Below are 17,802 nucleotides of genomic sequence, written 5' to 3' on the forward strand. Positions count from 1 at the left end.
TACTCTTTTATTGCATGGATTTGTTCTTCTGCTTTGCTAGAGGAAGGCAGAAGGAATATGAACATTTATCTTTATCATGTGTTTTCTGAGGTATGTTGATTTAGATATGTATCAAAGTACTAAATTAAATAGGTTTCCTGAGTTTAAAAACAAGAATGACTCATTATATTAAAGAGGAGAATTTTTACTGATCAGCAAAATGATAGTTAATGATATTTCCTTATAATATCAAAACAGTTGATTCAAAAGTCATTCCTCCCCATTTGAATATGACAGTGAAAAATAAATTGGACTTTGATTTGGAAAGTCCACGTTCTACTCTTGCACTCTTATCAACTTTGGCAAATCACTTAGCTTCTAATAGCCAAGAATTGTCTTCTATATCTTGGAGTTGGATAGAGTTTATGGTAAGTACAATTGTTTTCAAATATGAGACTCTGCAATTATGCCTCTAAGACATCACTTTCTCAGGCTATTTACAATGATGTGCAAATTGCTTGGGACCAAAAATTGTTTCATTTTTGATGGCAAAAGTCATATTAATGTGCTTCTTTAGATGCTTCTATAAGTGTCTCAAAATGTATGGCTCTGATTAGATGAAGTTAGATTGATTTATTTTCCCCTCCTTTTGTTAGTTCTCTTATCAGATGAGTGCTGGATTTTATGCCTTTCACAGATACCCATTGCTCTTTTTGTGATGTTCTTCATTTTCTATTTTGAAGAATAGATATTACTTTAAGGAAATATCTAAAAGTTTTAGGTCTTAAAGAACATACTTTGATGACTGTTAAAGGTATTAATAAGAGTGTTTCTGTGGAAAAGTCAAAAATTTCAAGGGCCATTCATACCCACAATAAAATGAATCATTTGCATTAAAAGTGTGACTAAAACTCCATAGGACCAAGAAGTTAAAAACTATTTCTTCAAAAAAGACTAATTAATCCTTATAAAACAATCAATGGTCTTTAGAGAAATTTGATAGCTAGAGAGGTTGCTATTGATTCCTTTACTGAGGTTTTTAAACTGAAGTTCATGAATTTAAAAAAAAAAATGTAACTATATATGGCTTAGGAAATTATCAGATTTAAACTCCATTGAAAATCTATCTAGAGTTATAATCAAAGCTAGATCCATCTCTCCTGGGCTGACTTCTCTGGGCTGAGAATTTTAGGGCATGTAATCCTCTTCTCTGAATGCTTAGAAATTCACTCTTCCCTGACCTAGAACATATGTTAATAATCCCTAGCCTTTCCAATTTTATTTTTTTAATCACATAATTTAAGGTGAAATGATTATTTCATTTCAACTTCTGTTATTATCACTTCAGCAAGTGGTGTTCTTTATTGGTTAGATTTGGTCTAGAATAGCTTTCTTTTATTTCTGTTCTTTACTTCTTAAAAAAAAAGATAACATTAATAAAGCAAGTTAAAAAATAAAAAACTGAAAAAGCCCACTAGACTTTCTGATTTATAGAAAGAAAACTCCTAGTTATCTGGATAATTGAAGTTCACCATCACTGATCATTACTTTGTAATTACATGTGATATTTACTGAACTCCTTATAAATTGTCTATTAAAAATGCTTCTTCTATTTCTTTTTCGTTGGTCTCTCATTAAATTATTCTTTATAAATTGCTTTTACCCTGAACTTCTTTCTGTTTTATGAAGTTATATTCCTCACAATATTTCATCATCTTCCCTTTGAATTTTTTTCAAGTTCACATTCAAAATTATAGTTGGTTGGGCCACCATCTCTGCTCTGCTCTGTCAATATATTGATTAAAATAATTTTAGGATCTTCTGATTTCTTGTACTCTGCCACCTTTATGCAATATTTCTAACCAAGTTTCTACTCTAATCTGGCACTCTAGTTTTTGCCCTGGATCCCTGGGTTTTTGATTAGTGATCTGATTCTTATCTAGTCCAAGTCAAACTCAAAAAACTTCTTTTAGGAATTAGATGGGACAATAGACATAATATTGGACTTTTACACAAGAAAATCTTGGTTCAAATCTAGCTTCAGACATTAACTGTATAAACCTGGACAAGTTATTTAACTGCTGTCTGCCTCAGTTTCCTCATCTGCAAAGTGAAATTAACAATAGCACCAACATAGTAGGGATTTTGTGAAAATCAAATGAGTTCCTGTTTGTAAAGTGCTTCACGTACGTCAAAGCACTATGTAAATGTTATTTTGTTATTTATTATCATCATTATTATCTTTAAATTTATCATTATTTTCAATTGTGGTCACGCCATGCAAGGATATACCACTCACTCCCACATTCTCTCTCTAGTTCTGACATCACTAATCAAATCTCCAGTAAGGACTCCTGAGTATGAATGATAATGACTACTGATAATCAGGTATTGATAATCTGATATTTGACTTCAGTCAAAATTTCTGTGAATTTCTATGTTATCTCAGAATAGTTATCTTTCTTATATGTGTGTTGTTTTCCACTATAATATAAGCCTCTTAAGAGCTTAAAGTATCGTTATTTTATTTTATTTTAAAATTTGTATCCCCAATTATAGCTCAAAGCTAGGGATAAAAAATGCCTAATAAATGCCTTTTCATTTACCATTCAACCATTATAAGTGATTTACTAGACAATTGATTGTTCAACTTCTATATATAGTCATTACAGTTTTTGTCTGTCTTTTCTTCCTTTAGCTTTTTTGACTTAACAATGATTTGTTTCCATTGCATGCCATATGTTTTTCTCTTTCTTTCCTTTCTTCTAGCTTTGTATTATTATCACTTTTATCCTTTTCTAACAGATTAGTTGTATCACTACAGAAACAGAATGACTGTCATGTCACTAGCACGTTGTTTCCTGTCTGTGATAATTGTTTTTATTTTGTGTGTGTGTGATGTAATTTGATGTTTGCCATCTCTAGCATCAACTGATTCTTTTTCTTGAAGAAAGTTTTTTTTAGGTATAGGTGTGAAGCTTTTGTTTAGTCTATAAGTCTTTGTTCTCTCATTTCTTATTCCTCATGTATATTTCCTAATATATTGCTCATCTCTTTTAACCATTGTGTTGAGGTTACCATGTATTTAAATATATGTTGATTTAATTTGCATGATCTGTTGGATTCTTTGAAGAATATTTTTTCATCCTCTTCAACTAGTGTTGTAGCATAAGCTACAATTATTTTCATGGTTATCTTTTTGCAAACAAAACCATAATACAAGTCATCTAAATCTGCTTTATAACATTCTTTTTTCCTCATGTAGAATCATTATGTTTTGGATTATCTGGGGAATACATTTATTATAGAATAAATGGATAGCAAATGACTTCCTGAGTAACTGAAACATTCAATGAGTTTTATTTATTTTAGCTCCTTTTGATTTTATGGAAAACTTTGAATGAGAAATACTTTTAAGATCTTAATGCTATATAAATATGCAATTGTTAAAGTTATCTTAAAGTTCTTGAGGGTCAGGATTATAGCCGTGAGGTGATACAGTAAATATATTACAGTTCTTACAGTCAGGAAGAAGAAGACATGAGTTCAACTCTTGACTCTCTATCTGTGTGATCCTTGAAAAATCATTCAGCGACTCTGTGCCCCAATTTCTTCATTTGAAAACTTGTGAATAATAAGAGCATCAATCTCACAACATTGTACTGAGGATCAAATGAAATAATATAGTGCTTTGCAAACCTTAAGGTGCTACATATAAATGCCAGCCATTATTCTTTTGTCTAATAATAATTGACATTTATATAGAATGCGGTAGTTTTCATAAATTATCTTATCTTAATCTCACAACAACCCTGTGAAACAGGTTTTTGTGAGGATCAAATGAAATAAACATGAAAAGCACATTGCAAATATTAAAATACATTAGCTTTTATCATTGTTATTAATAACAATAACTACATAGACTAGGTAGTGCAGTAGATCAGGAAGACTCATCTTCAAGAGTTCAAATCTAGCTTCAGACACTAAAATCTGTGTGACCTGGGCAAGTCATTTAACAATTCTGTTTACCTCAGCTTTCTCATGTGTAAAAATGGTCTGGGAAGCAAGTGTCAAACCACTGTAGTATCTTTGCCAAGAAAACCCCAAATGTGGTCATAGTCAGACATAATTAAACAATTCAACAAAAATTTATATAGCATTTTAAGGTTGGGAGTCTCATGTGGTTCTTAATTCTGAGACTGATTCTGATATTATTCCCATTTTATAAACAGAACTAAAGGGTTAAATTGACTTTTTCCAGAGTCCCACCAAGTCATGAGTTAAAATCTAGTTTTCTTTCTGGCAAATCACATACAGTCAATCTAGAACATTTAGAAGACTGAAACTTACTAAGTATGGATATGAATTCTTGTCCATTTATTACCTTTAGTTTCACACTTGACTCCTTATTCCCAGCTGCTTTTCACTCCCAAATCTTTTCTCTACTATTTTGTTGATTATTGCCTCTTCTCTTTCCCCATAATCTTGTGAACTCCTCTCCATACTCTCCACATATTCCCCAGCTGAACTATTCTTTTAATTCCTCAGTGCATTTTCTACCTTGGATTTCTATACCTGCTTGGTAGGTTTGATAGTCAATCTCAGTGTTCTCTCTTCTTACTGGTGGTAAAACTGACCAATCCCAATATTTTCTGGATCTTTTTACTTTGCTAGATGATTAATAACAATGCTTCCCAGAGTTTTATTGAACTTTGGCCCCAGAAGTCATAGGAAATCCCTGTGCAATTTTTTTTTGTCTTTTGAGTATTTTTTTTTATCATTCACCCCTTTCTAGGAAATACAAAGCTATGAAAAATCATTTGATATGCTATCCTTTGATAGAGAGCATTAAGTAGGAGAGTATTGATATCAATCAAAGAAGGGACAATTCTTAGTAGAGTGATTTAATAGAAAGAATATTGAACTAGCAGGTCTAGATCTGTTCTGCCATTAACCAATTTAACAGATTGGGGAAATTCACTTTCCCTTTTTGGGCCTCTGTGTTTCTTTCAGATTTAAAAAGAGACCATTGAATTAAATTATCTTTCTTAGACTATATTCAACTATAAAATTTTTTCTTCCCTTTATGTTATTATGAGAAATGTTAGTTATATTAGGTCTGATGCAGAATGACATTTCTTTTTTTCTCAAGGCCATACTGAACATTGGAGTGCTCCTATAACAGATTTAAAGTTTGAAGATATGCTGCAACTCTTTAAACATGTACCATGAAGACATGACATTTTACAATCAACTCATTTAAGCTGTGCCTTTTCTGTAGAAGAACATTTGGAACACTTATTGGAGATTAGGTCTTTCTAACTTCTTACCTCAATGGAAAGTATGATCTCATTACTAAGTAGCAAAAGAGTTTTGGCCTGCTTGATTTTTTACTTTAATCAGTGAGTTTGCCTCACCTTAGGCATCCTGGTGGTCCCCTACTCAGAGGAGCTTACTATACTAAGGTTAGATTTAACTTAGACACCCAATTGGCTCAGAACTTCAGAGCCCAATTGATCTACTAGTAGTAGCCTCCAAGGTAATAGGGATTGCAGGCATGCACCATTATACACAGTTAGAGAATCTTTAAAAAAGATAAATAAAAACTGTTCAAGACATTTGGTTTCTAGGAAAAAAATGAGGGATACTTATAGCAGTTTGAATTAGTAGTGAGTGGGCAGCAACAGTGAAAGAGAATAACATTTGAAATTCGGCTTTGATTTAATAGGAAGTTATCAAATTTCATCTCTAGGCCCATAATTCTAGTCTGTCAATTTATTTTTTTTAGATTTTGATTCTCTTGTACAATGTGTTAATTGTTCTTTTCTTCTTTGTGACATTTGGAAATTTGATAAACATCTTATCTATCCCTCAAATCTAAATCACAAGTTATCAGGATTATAGAGAAAACACCACAATCCTCTACTTAAGGCTCCCTTTTAAACTAATAGAAGTCCATTAATGAATACTTTTTCTGAGTCAGATCATTAATAAGTTCCAAAAACACCAAATTATACTTTCGAACATTTATCTTTCCCATAAGGATATTGTGTAACAGACATCAGGCTCACCAATTTATACTTTAAAATATGCATTTAGTTTCCCTTTTTGAAAATAATAGGAGTTTTTCTCCAATCCAGTAATACTTTTCTTAATATATTTCCTCAAAAATCATTTGAATATAGTTCAATAACTAAATCTGCAAGTTATTAAGTACTTTGGGATGCTGGGACATTTTATATATAATTCTGTAAAATGAACTCATTCAAGGCATCTAGGACAAAACAAACTTTTGCAGAAGTTACATTTTTTGGAGAAAAATTCTGACTACCACTTTTGATTAAGACATTTAATCTTTTCAAGCCTCTGTTTCCTCATTTATATATTTAGGGGCTTGGACTAAATAACTTTGGTCCCTTGCAGCTCTAAATTTATAATCTTATGATTTTCCTTCTCTCTCTCATCTATTAGCATCTTCTTACTTAGTAAGGGACTTTTTTCTTTTTCTTGGCATTTTTTTCCTCTTGCCTCCAACATAGCTAAGCTGGCACTATTCAGTGATGCATTTGTCTCAAATCTCAGCTCACAATGTGTTCTAACTGTTCTGAAGATACTCTTTGCCATTTAGGAACATTCTGTATCATTCCATTTTTTTTTCTACTTGTTATAGCTTGCAGTGGTGTGCTGCATTGTAGCTGTTAAGCAATTGGAGATGATGCCAAAAAGACTTTTTTTTTTTAATAAGAAATGTCATTTGTATTATTCAAAAGTGACAGATTTTTGAGGCATCCATTTGTTATAACGATTTCAATATAACAATAAACAATTTTTCCAAAACATATTAGTTTTACCAATTTTATAATTTCACACATTCTCCTATTCTCCCCCTCCCTTTTCCATCTCTCCAGCATATGATTCTCAAATTTTTCAAGGAAGAGAACCACATGGCTGTAATTGTACCTGTGGGGACAATTAGGAGGCACCTGAAAAGTCAACACAATTGGGTTCTTGCCATGTTAGCCAACAAAATGGCTCACACATTTCCCCCTGCCCCCTGTATTCTACCAGGAATCTACCATAGCATAATTTAGAATTTGGTTAGCAGATGTCTTTCAACAATTTTTTTTTCAGGTTTCTCTGTTTTGACAGATTTGCTCTTTTAAAGTCTCTATACCTCCTTCTGTTTTATGTTATTAAAGATACCTCACAGTCAACAGGGAAAAATAAGACAACTTAAAGTAATTCAATAAATGATCAACTAATTTTGTTTCCTAATAAATGTTTGAATGAGTAACAGCTAGATTTTTGTTTTTTACATATTTGTTTTCAATGTCCAATGAAGTTATTTTTTCAATATTTATGAATAAATTGATAACAATAGTCTGTTTCTCAATTCCACTCACATGCATATACAGTGATGTGTACATGACTTTGGACATCTATATTAGCCTTTAGGAACTCAATTGAACAAGGTGTATAAATGCTAATGTGGTATAATTCACTGGCAGAGTAAAGCATATTTTAAACGCTGGTACTGAAAGCAATCATTTTTTTCTATTTTGCCACCAGTAGATGATAAATTTAATTTTCTATATTGCTCAGCTTTATCCCCTTAAACACACAGAGTAAAATCTGTGTTGTCCAATCATTTAATTTAAACATATTGAACTTATTGTCTGATGTTTTTAAGGCTTTAAAAAAATTTGGATATATTTTAGCTAATTATACAGTATATTCACAAATGGGATTTGTCTGGATTGTGGAATAGAACCTTGGAAAAAACAGCAAATTGAGGGACAGTTTTAAGAGTCAGAATTTCAAATATGATTTGGTCTCCTTGAAAATGAATTTGATCCAATAAGGTCAATCTAATTCACAACCTTAGATGCTGAGAATGGGTTGGAGCAAAATTTGACTAAAGAAAAGAAAGCAATTAATATCCTTCTAAATTTTCCAAGTTAGCAAGTTGATCTTTTGACCAAGATCACCATGGTTCAACTTTACCCTGAGTTTAAAGGCACTTGTCTTTTCTCACAGTACCTAAGAAAAGCAATAATATATATCATTATTTATTAAAGAGTAGAACCAAATATATAGCACTAGGATAAAGCAATATGCAAGACTTAGCAAAGAGATGTTTACTAGGTTTAAGGAAGAATTATTTAACCTAATCCTAATGCCTATGATTAGGAAGAACTAATCATAATCCAGTTTATGTTTTTGAGCAAAATCATTGTCAGAAAAAGGACTTCTTAAAAAAGAAAACGCTTTATGGAAATATATAACAGTATAAATTCCTCAGAGTCAGGGACCACTCCTCCTTTTTTGTTTTCCTACATTTACACAATACTTTGCACTTAATAAAACTGAAAATTTATTTAGAAGGGTAATTAGGGACTCAGGCCCTAGTTATTTTTAGTCATGTGTGTGTCAGTGATAAAGAACTTGTACTTTGATATGGCACTTTATGGCAGGACAAGTTGGTGACTCAACAAGCTTTTTAAAAAGGCCTTGCTTGCTATTTCTGATTGGGTTCAGTCCTAGGGAATCCAGTCTTCATGAATACTTGGGCTCCTTTTTCTCATAGTCTTCCTCTAATTACATGCCTGCCTTAACCAGTTGGGGGAAAAATGAATATTAAATATGCAAGATGATAAATAAGAGCATATTTCAGCATGAGGCCAAAACATATATATAGGTACAATTATAAAATAGTATTAAGGCTGCTACTACTAGTAACAATAGAAGTAGTAAATGCAGCAGTTATAGTAGCAGCAATAGTAGTGGTAGTAGTGATAGTGGTGATAGTAGCAGCAGTAGAAGCAGTAGGAGAAGTAGGAACATTCATATTGAACTTTAAGGGTTTAAAAAATCACCTATTTAAATTATTATTTTTTAAATCTTTACAAGAATTCAATGAGGTAGGTGCTATTATTTTTAACAATTTACAAACAAAAGGTCAGGGGAGACCCAGGGTCATACATCTAAGTGTGAGAGAGGATTTGAATCCTTCCTTACCCTAACTTTATGTTCTATCCATTTTGTCAGCTAATTGCTAAATTGAGATGACAAAAGACTTCAAATATAAGGTCCTGTAATGCAATGTTATTACATGAATCCTCATAACATTACATTAAGGCACCAGTGTAACAACTGATCTCAGGCTCAGCATAGAGAACTTAGAGAGAAGCAAAACTAATGGACACATTTACTGGTTGGTTGTTTCAGGTGATTTTCTGAAATTATTAATTTCATTTTAGTTTAGGTCATTTTATAAATTTTCCTATTTTCATTTCGAGGAAATATTCTATGAAAAAGTGAAACTAAAGTTAATTTATTCATTTAGCAAATATTGGAGTGCTTACTGTTTGTATTTAGTAGTTTTTGTGTATGAGTCCAGTAGTCTCTCCACCTAACTGTGGGGAATAGAGATAAGGTGAAGAACTTACAGGAATGTATGAATTCTTTTTTCTGTATTTTATTATTTCTGTGTTTCCCCTATAACCTGTATAATATGTGCTGGCTCATATCTACTTGAGCCTTGGCCAGCTAGAAACATATTTACTTAACCTGAGCTGATGACATTTATTGTTATTTGACATTTATTGATATTTAATCTATTAGCTGGACCACTATCTGCTTGATTAAGGCTGAAGGCCTGATTTTCTGTTTCCTAGAAATCAGGAGATTTCAGGGAAACAGAAACCTTCCATTCCAATCTCCCCAAATAGCAACAACCAATTAGATACCTTCCCCTCCCCTTTTCAATGCTCTCTTACTTGTGATGTAATTTCTTTTATAAAAGGTATGTATCTTTATTACTTCTTTAGCCCTCCTATCATGAACTTTTTCTTTCTTCTCTAGCGATGGGATGGCTCATCCTCTGGACGTTTTCAATAAACAATTTTTCTGCCTTCTACTGAGTGATCTCTGAGTTGTCATATTGGGTAAGGGTCTTCTACATCCCTCACATAACTAATCACAAAAGTCCCAGAGAGATTCAAAACTGCTGAGTCACCTTGTCAGAGTAAGACCAACAGTAATGATCCAAAGTTCTTTTCCTGCTAATGGGTATTTTAAATGTTAACTAGTTGCCAGTTGCCCATGAATCTTCACCAAAATTATTATCACCATGAGTACCCAGGTCCAGGCTCTTCATATGCTTCCCCCAAAGCCTGGTCCTGCTTGACCTAGTGAAGAACTTAATAAAACATTTACTATCACCAGACCCTATGTAGTATGTCCAGTTTCACATAAAGGTCCAAACTATACCTGTTTCCACCATCTTCCTTGACTGCCCTTGACATTATAAGTATCAACATAAACTGTTTTTTTCTTGTCTCATGTGGTTCATGCTTCTTTTTACTGGATCTTGGTACTTTCAATTTCTGTAAGTTTGGATTAAAAAAAAAAAAAAAAAAGCTTAGCCAGGGGAAGGATAAATAGAAGGTTAAATTGTTTTCTTTCTTTCTTTTTTTCTTCCTTTCTTCCTTTCTTTCCTTCTTTTCTCCATTCCTCTTCCTCCATTCTTCCTTCTCTCCTTCCTTCTCTTCCTTCCCTTCCTTCCCTTTCTTCCTTCCTCATTCCCTCCCTTCCTCTTCCCCTCCCTCCCTTCCTCTCTTCCTTCTTTCCTTCTTTCTTCCCTTCCTTCCTCCCTTCTTCCCTCCCTCTCAACCTTCCTCTTTCCTTCTTTCTTTCTTTCTTTCTTTCTTTCTTTCTTTCTTTCTTTCTTTCTTTCTTTCTTTCTTTCTTCTTCTTTAAAATTTCTTTCTTTTGGAGGAGTTTGCAATTTCACTGGATAAAAAGGATAACAGGTCAAATTTTAAAATGATTATATGTAATGTTCAGGCTAGCTCTCTGGAGGTGCTCCAAATGGGCCTTGGTTTCAGCAGAATAATCACCACAAGAATAGTCAGGAATAAAGTCCAAAGTCTTTATTACTTCTTTCACAGTCTGTCTTCTTCACCTGGTCCTGGGCTAGTTTTCTGGGACCTTCAGGTGGGCTTTAGTCTTAGGGAGGAATGTAGGAGGCAGAAGAGCCACCAGGGTGGTGGGAGATGGAATGTCTCTCTTCCAGTCCTTGTTGGACTTATTGTACTTATTGTAATTACTTATATAACTTATTGTAATTACATCATTTAGCATACTGATTATATGTGAACTTAGAGAACCATTACATCATCATGCTAAGTATTAAGTATAGATGTAAACTAGATAACCATTGTTTCATCAATTCCTCTGAATTAACACCTTGTTTCAAGTATACTTTTTCCAGAGTTCTGGCTCTCCACAATTACAGGCAATATATAATTAGATGGGACATAAGTGCATAGATAGTATTTATATTGAGGTAGTTGGATTAAATAGCCTTCAATTCCCTACCAGTTCCAAATGGACATTCTTATATTTGGATCTGAGATAGCTCTATCTAGAAAGTGGGGCATGTCCATGGAGGAGATTTAGGATTTATATGAGAGGTCTGAGGAATGACTAGAGTAAAATCACAGAGACAAAAATATCCCTTTCCAAGGGATATGTAATTATAAGAGTAAATGAGTCATATTAGATTGTATTGGGGATTCATAGGAAATAATACTGCATTTATAGGTGAGGGACAGGAATGAGATATGGGACTTTAAAGGAAGAATCAATAGAACTTAGTCATTGATTGGGTTTGGGTAAAAAAAAAGAAAAACAGCTTGGAGTACAAGATAATTCCATGGATTTGAATTTGTGTAATTAAGACAGTAGTGTCCCTATCAGTAGAAACTGGGAAATCAGAAGAGAATGGTGATATAGTATCCATTGCTGGAATATTGTCTATATCTTTTTGACTATATAGGAGTTCATATTTCAGTTTCTGTCCTGAGCTTACTTCTCATCTGTTTCTTTGCTCTTTCTCTTAGTTGCTCTTCTATAGCTTAGTAATGTAATAAATGTGGCAAAGTAGCTCCCAAAGGTTCAATAATCATGTATATGCAGGCAATTCTCAGATCTAAATATAATGCCCTGATTTCTCTCCTAGCTTCATTAATACATTGTCAATTGCCTACTAGATTTCTACTATCTCATAGGCATTTCAAATTCATACTTCTTAAAAAAAAAAAAAAAAAAAACTTCATTCTCTCTTATACTTCCAAATCCTCCCTCTTCCTTATAGAATTCATTTCATTAATATGGTTTAGTAGCATGGTATGGTTTCTGGATAACAGGAATAGAATAATCTCTTACAGAGTAGGATCTTTCAAGATGAAATCTTATCTTTGAAACAAATGTTTTAGCTGTACTACAAAGCACTTTTATTTTCAAATTTAGGCAGATCTCTCTTTTGTCTTAATTCCCACTTTAAAAATTTGGGAAGAACTCACTTTCCTATTACGTTAAGAACGATGCAAGTTTATGGATAATGTTTATTGTACATTTCAATTATAATAAAATATATTTATAATGTTACTTGTACCCAAAATCAAAGATCAGATGAATTTTATTTTCTATCATAGAGGTTGAATCATCATCATCATCATCATCATCATCATCGCATACCCCACCAAAGATTTCACTTTGGAATATCTGAAATTGGCTCAAATGTAGCTCTTTGTTACTATAATTCAAAACTACCAAGTCCTTTACATTTAATATATTTAATCGTAAGAACAATAAGCAGATGATATTACCATTTTTAGTAAAGAAATAGTTCTACATTGTATCTCTTGACTAGTATTGTTTCTTATTCCTTTCTTAAAATGGATTGTCTCAATCATTTGATCAATTAACAAACATTTATTTTGTCTACTGTATGAAAAAAACTGAGGGAAAAAGTAGGGTAAATCTTAATAGCCTGAGCATACTTCTTGACAGGACTCATAACATGCATATATTTTTCATACTATATTGCATCAAATCCCCAATTAATATAAAAGAAAAAAAGAAGAAATGTAGAAGTCCACTGATCAAAATCTTAAAAGCAAATTAATTGAACAAATAGATAAATAATATAAACAAATCAAATAAATAAAATAAAATTATAGTAGAGACACAAATATTATGTCTAAAAATTTGCTATATAGAAGCAATATGATAATGAAAATGAATCTTTGAATCAATACTTATATACAAGACGATTACAGAATGCAGGTATTATAATTATGCTATCAGTCAGTGCAAAGACAAAAACTATGGTATTAAAAGAGATAAATAATGAAATGACATTATACAAAATGAAACAATAGTCATTAAATATGTTTACTAAATAGCATGACAACTAAATTAAATAGCATGACAACTAAATTAAATAGCATGACAACTAAATTAATGAGGGAAATATTATTTAAATTGCAAAAAAAGTAGTAAACAATAATTACAGGAAGCAACTTTAATGTTCCTTTCTCAGAACTATATAATCTGAAGAATAAGCTTTAAAAAAGAAATAAAGAACAAAACAAACTGTGGCAGAAGTTAATTTTGAGGAAAAAAACAAACAAGAAACTTTTGATAGTCTTCCAACTAGAAACATTAACGAACAATAAAGAAACATTCAGCATCACATAATAGAGGTCCTGTACTTGAATACAGGAAAATCTGAATTAACAACAAAGGCAGACATACTAAACAAATTCCAAGTGATTATAATGATACATATCTCCTTCCCTTTCATTAGAGAAATGATAAAGTATACATATAAAATGTTAGTTGTAATATCTGACCCACCTTATGCACTGATTAGTTTTACTTAACTATTTTGTTTTGTTTGTTTTTTATTTTATCATTTGGTACAATTGTTATTCAATTATGTCTGACTCTTCAGGACTCAATAGACCAACTGTTAAAGGTTTTTATTTATTGATTTTATTGATTTTTATTACAGGTATTAGAGTAACTTGCCTTTTCCACTTTTATATAAGCAGGTATTAAATGACTTGAGGAAGATTACACAACTAGTAAATATCTGAGATTTCATTTGAACTTTGGCTTTTCTGACTTTAGGCCCAGTGTTCCTCTCCAGTGTACCTAGCTTCCCTAGTTTGGCAAAAAGGAGAGCTAATTTGAATAGAAGGGAGGAGCATATTTAAACACAACTGATTTAAAAACAGAAAACATCAACAAAATTTAAAAATAATTAAACATCAATACCAGCAATAAATTTTGCATAGCAAATTCTCCATTTAAATTAATGTAAATAAATGGAAAAACCAAAATGATTTTCAGTCATTTTGTAATGCCGGAGAAAGTGAGCAAGACAGAGATTGAGACCAATTTAATAGTTTATTAAATGGAAAGATATACTGGGACCAATGGATCCATGGTTGGTCCCAGGGCTGGACAAGACTATTATCTCAAAGAATACAGCATTAAGCATTAGGCAGCAAGACTCTTTTATAGGATAACAAGAACAATGACATAATTGGGGAGGTACCTGGATGGGGGTAACCTAATGGAGGGAGGCACCTAGGATGACACAATGGAGGGAGGTACTGGAGAGGTTTCTGATATTCTAATGATGTCTAAAATGATTATAGCCTAAAGATATAAAACCTTTATCTCATTAGACACTAAGAGGGAAAAGTTATAACCTGAGGCAAAGTAATTAAATAGGACAATTGAAGAAATTGGCTCAGGACATTAAAAGGGAACTATGGCACAATAATTTCTATATTCCTATCACAATTCCATCCATTCATTGTTATTCCCATTTTTAAAATATTTGATGGTAGTATTTTTTTGTCCTTTACTTTTTTCTTTGCTATATTTCATGAAGATTCATAAAGAGTTCTTTGTAGTTTTCATATTTGCTAATTTTAGCAAACATTAATCCTCACCAATTTACATGCTACAATGTATTTACCCATGCTTCTAATTGTAGGGCATTCTGATTGTTTCTAGGTTTTTTTTTTTTTTTTTTTTTTTGGTGTGTATGTGTGTGTATGTGTATATTTATCCAGGATACTCTTAATATGCATACAGATTACTCTAATAAAGATTTTATTGCAATGATAATATAATATTTTAATATAGTGACTGCAAACATTTGACTGCTATTAGTTTTAAATAAAATATGTAGTAAAGCAGTTTTCAATGCACATTAACTGGTTGCCTTCTATGTTTGGAATAGTGTAAGAGACTGTGGGAGTTAGGAAGATGAATAAGGAACATTTTTTTCTGCTTTGTCAGTTAATAAACATTAATTAACTGCCTATTATGTTCCAAGCATTATGTTAAGCACTTTAAATACAAAGAGGCAAAAATTAATTCCAGACCTGTAGGAGCTCACAATCTAATGCAACAGACAATAAGTAAAAAATTTTGTATAAACAAATGATATACAGAAAAAACAGGAAAATATTAAAAGAGGGAAGGCACTCAAATTAAGAAGGGTTTGGAAACGCTTCTTGTGGAAGATAGAAGAGAAATGTTAATGAATAACTTGATTACATAAAATTTATGATAAGTATGAAATATTCAAACAGTGGCTATTATTTAATACAATATGAGACTATGGTAAACCAGGTTTCATAAACAAGGTTTACAATACCTGAAACCCTTTTCCTTCCTCCCTTTCTCTCCTATCCCTGAGATTTGTTGCTAACTACAAAAGACAGTCAAAATTTGTCATTTCTAAAGAATTGTAAATTAGGGTTAACTATGTACAGCAAACCTTTCCCTTTACTCCTTCCTCTTTCCAACTTTTTTTTCTTTTAAAAATTTTTTCTTTTTTATAAGGTTATACATATACACTCATTTTTTACATATAAGTCTTATTGGGAGAGAAAAATCATAACAAAAAGGAAAACCCATAAGAAAAAAAAAAGCAGTAGAAAAAAGGGGGTACTAGTATGTAGCTCCTAACTTTAAATACCTAATTGATTTTTATCTAAGATTTATTAAAATGATTTTGTTTTAGAGGTTATATAGGACATAGAATTAGATATAGCTCTTCTACTTACTACTTCTATGACTTAGAACAAGTTTTTTTTTTTTTTTTGGTCTTTTTTTGTTGTTGTTGTTGTTTTTTCCTTCTCACTTTCCTTATCTATAAAAGATGGGATGGAACTAAATTCTGAGAGCTTTTGCAGCTCTAAATCCCTGATCCTAGTTCTTAGACTAAAATGGTACTCAGGAAGTGTGGGAGAGACACTAGTAAACACAATACTGTGGAATCCAGTCTATTGCTCTCCAGTGTCTTAAGGGATTTGAAAAAAAGATTTCCCAGTTGAAAATATCTTCGTCTGTTGAAATCTTTTCTTCCTTCTAAAACTAAATTAATTTTTTTGTACTTGACTTAGAATATATCTTTTTCAAATTTCATTCTTCTGTGTTCAAATTCTCCTATGCATTTCCTCCACATTTTAACCCAGCTTCTAGTTACTTGTGAAGATGTTTTATTTTTTTACCAAATGCAAATTAAGGACAAGGATTATCGTATTCCATTTTTAATATAGTCAAGCATAAAAGACTCACTTAAAGAATGTTAATTAACCTAAATTGAGTGATGATCACATAATATTTGAAAGAAAAAAATAGAGATCATCTTACCCAATATACTTGTTTTACAGGTTAAAAAAATTAAGCTCAGAGAAGGGTTATTATTTAAACTAAAATTATAGATTTTAAGTTACTGAATAGGAATTTAATACCAGATCATCTAACTCCAAAGTCAATGAATGTTCTTTCCTAAAATTTCATAAATAGATAGATAGATGATAGATAGATAATACAAATTTGTAAAAAAGAGAGAAATTGAAGGATGTGGTTAGGATAGCATGGTATTAAATCCTTTTCAAGGATATATGTCAATGGTCTATACATGCATACCCTTTTGGTGTAATTTTTGTTTTGTTTTGTTTGTGTTTCATTTATGAAGCAGACTGATATTATCATGAGATAATGTCTTGACTCTTGAATAAGTTGATTGTCAGTGAGGCAGAGTATCAATAGTTATGAACCTTACTCTTTCTTTCCAGCATCTTTGAAGTGCAATGGTAAGGCAAAAGTCAAGCTGACTGACAATGGTCTGGAATACAGGGGACAACCTTGGCTTCAGCCACTTTCAGGGAACATATTGTTCTTATTCACCTAAACAGTTGGGAGAAGGCTTCATATATTTGGGTTAGATATCCCTTGAACACACTGATAGGTTTGAGCCTAGGTGGTTTCCCTCAACTTGGTTTAATCCACCTATTGGGGTGTGGTTGCTGCTTATGCTATAGTTTCATGCAACCACAAATGACTGCTAAGTTCCAGGTGGACACCAAAGGTGAATACACACCCCTGAAATGGTCTCAGCAAACCCTCACACTAGAAATTCTAATCCTTCTTGTACACCTTATATACCATATGCATGCATATACATATAGACACAAATGCATGCATGTATATATATATATATATATATATATGTACATGAACATAGAAAGATTTTTTAAAAAAATAACATACATTTGGCAATATACAATAACAACATTATTAGATAGTAAATTGGTGGAGTGAAAATGTTAGTGCAAAATCCTGGTTAATTCCTATTGACCTTGTTTCTCTAAGTGGTCAGTTTTGTTGTCTCATTGCATCTCCCCTATTTTTGAAGAAGATGAGAAAGTAAATTAAATGACCATGATTGGCAGTTTAATTCCTCTTGTGTTTCAAGCCTGTGAGACAAAGATAAAACTTCATCTTCAGGCTTAAAGGGGAAAAAAGAACCCATGTGTTTGCTTTCTATATTACCAAATTACTTTGTTAATTCAAGGGCAAGAGTTATATCCATATCTATGTTCAGACCATTCCCAAGACCAAATAATCTCAGTTAATTTCAGGGTTGCTCAGTTACTAATT

The sequence above is a fragment of the Sarcophilus harrisii genome, chromosome 2, assembly GCF_902635505.1.
Source record: "Sarcophilus harrisii chromosome 2, mSarHar1.11, whole genome shotgun sequence".
In the NCBI taxonomy this organism is placed as follows: domain Eukaryota; kingdom Metazoa; phylum Chordata; class Mammalia; order Dasyuromorphia; family Dasyuridae; genus Sarcophilus; species Sarcophilus harrisii.